Source organism: Neofelis nebulosa, chromosome 3 (assembly GCF_028018385.1).
Source record: "Neofelis nebulosa isolate mNeoNeb1 chromosome 3, mNeoNeb1.pri, whole genome shotgun sequence".
NCBI classification, from domain to species: Eukaryota; Metazoa; Chordata; class Mammalia; order Carnivora; family Felidae; genus Neofelis; species Neofelis nebulosa.
The window spans coordinates 21,101,908-21,104,563 of record NC_080784.1 but is presented as its reverse complement, the minus strand read 5'-3'; the positions used below and the strand labels follow the sequence as shown (position 1 = coordinate 21,104,563).

At 40.4% G+C, this 2,656-nt stretch overlaps 1 pseudogene; it reads left to right on the top strand.

Moving 5' to 3' along the window:
* The first annotated feature begins 1,686 nt into the window (after positions 1-1,686).
* LOC131506058 (ADP-ribosylation factor-like protein 1) lies at positions 1,687-2,226 on the top strand (annotated as a pseudogene).
* The last annotated feature ends 430 nt before the right edge of the window (positions 2,227-2,656 follow it).

Genomic DNA, 2,656 nt, shown 5'->3' with positions numbered 1-2,656 from the left:
CCAGCTTACTGGTCAAGAATGCAGTTCTCAGACCAGGGCTGCCTCAGATCAACTCTTTGTTGCTTTACTAATTAGCTATTATTTAATTGCTCTGTGTCTCAGTTTCTTTCTCTTTTAAGTGAGGATAATGAGGGTCACCTGGGTGGCTCAGGCAGTTAAGCATCTAACTCTTGATTTTGGTTCAGGTCATGATCTCACAGTTCATGAGTTCAGAGCATCGGGCTCTGTGCTGACAGCGTGGAGCTTGCTTGGGATTCTCTGTCTCCCTCTTTCTCTGCCCCTCCACTACTCACTCTCACTCTCTCTCAAAATAAATAAATAAACATTAAAAAAAATGAAATGAGGATACTGATATGCCTTTTCCTCGGGTTGTTATAGGGATTAAGTGAGTTAGTACATGTAAGGAGCTAATACCACTTGGCACATCCTAAATTCTAAGTGTTACCTATTCTTATAAAAATATATGAATCCTTTTCATCAGGATGCCAATTTTTGGGTTTCCTGTGCAGGTATGTCAATAATCTTACATTTAGTTGCAAACGCCTGTTAGATTAAAGTTGTTTCTACATGATGCCAAAGTCCAGGAAAAGCCAATTTGGAAACAAGTCAAGCCAATTGCCAGTTCAATGAAAATAATAGACTCATTATTTGGTGTTCTGAGGAACAAAAGCAGCAACACTATTTATCACATAGCTTTTTAAGTCTTTCCATTGGTTGCATAATTAAGATGAAGGCAAACTTCAATTTGTTAAGAAGAAAAAGGAAGGAAAACTGGTGGGGAAGTTAAGACTTTTTCAGAGTGGTTCCATACCATGCTCTCTCTAATGGTGATGTAGAAAGTTCTGGAGCAAAATGTGGAGTGGTCAAAATAATAGGAGTTACACATGGTTCTTTTTTTTCCTCCCCCCCAGGAGTGCCCAAGAGTACCTGTCCATCTTAGACAAATCATCAATTGTTCTATAATTCAGTTTTTTTCTGTTATAATTAGTGAATTCAAGTTGTTTACTTAACTGCTGCCTGAGGAGATCTAGAGCACTTGTGTACTGAGCACCTTCTAAGTAGTTCTGACATATAGGAAGCCCTGCTGGGGCTTTCATCTTTTTTTCTAGAATGTTCCATATAATGGCAATTTCATATTATTAAATGTATATATTTTCAAAAGGTAGTTACAGCTTCCATAACAACTTTTCTTTAGAAAATTGGGAAAATGAAAAGCATAAAGAATAAAATGAAAATCAATGTAACCCCACCATAGTATATTGGTGCATTCATTTCCAGTAAAAGTTTTAAAGTGCTCACGTGGCCTGGTGATTTCTGAAGATATATGATAAAACGAAAATCTGGGTATTCATGCCGTCCCCAAGAATGGAGTTCTATGGTACTTGATTCTACTCATTTTACCCTAGCTTTAAAAAAAACAAACAAACAAAAATATTTTGAGCTGAAATAAAGGTAGAAATTGTTAGCCTGAAAGAACACCTCTAAGAGTTTGAGTCAAAATAAGGCTGTTAGCGGTTCCCGTGTGGAAGTTGCCGGTGGACTGGACTTCAAGGACACCGCGCTGGAGCCAGAGCTGGAGCCACAGGACCAAGGCGAGCGGAGGTGGCGGCGCCAAGGCTCCAATAGGAGGCGCTGCTGAGCCGGGCGGGTCTCCGAGAACCCACAAGGGCCGCCAGGTGGTTCATCATGGGTGGCTTTTTCTCCAGTATCTTTTCCAGTCTGTTTGGAACCTGGGAAACGGGGATTTTAATCTGGGCATTAAACGGGCCAGGAAAAACTACGATTTTGTGCAGATTACAGGTTGGAGAAGTTGTAGCTACTATTCCTACTATTGGATGTAAAGTTGACACAGTAATATACAAGAGCCTTAAATTCCAAGTCTGGGATTTAGGAGGACAGATAAGTAAGTATCAGCCCGTACTTTAGATGTTATTATGCAAGCACAGATGTAGTCATTTCTGTAGTGGACCGTTGTGACAGGGACCCAATTGGCGTTGAGAGTTAGATGCCATGTTGGGGGAAGAAGAACAGAGAAAAGCCATTTTTAGTGGTGTTTGCAAGGAAGCAGGACAAGGAACAGCCATGACTCTCAGAGATGACAAATTCACTTGGGTTACCTGTGTGGAAGGACTGAAATGGAAGAGAGTAAAAACTTGAGCAACCAAAGGCATTGGCCTTGATGAGACAATGGAATGGTTAGTTGGAACATTAAAGAGCAGACAGTAATTCAATCACTTCTGCCCTCTGAAATGAAGCCCACATCACATGTCCCTTTGGAAACAGGTAAGTGTGTTTCATGCTACTAAATATTAAAAACGGCGTGATTGTTGGCATATACTGAACTGACTGCAATACTCATAATAAATATAAAAAATAAGTGTTTGGAAAAAAACAGTATTTGGTTAGAAGCCTCATTCACGGTGATTGAACCAACTGAATGTTTTGTGTAATGTAAAATCCTTCCTTGCTTTCCTGCATTAAGTATATATTCTATTTGTATGGAATTCTTATTCAAATAGTGTCCTTGTAAAGAATGTACTCTTGGGGCGCCTGGGTGGCTCAGCTGGTCAGGTATCCAACTCTTGGTTTTGGCTCAGGTCATGATCTCATGGTTCGTGGGTTCGAGCCCCACAATGGGCTCTGTGCAGACAGGGTG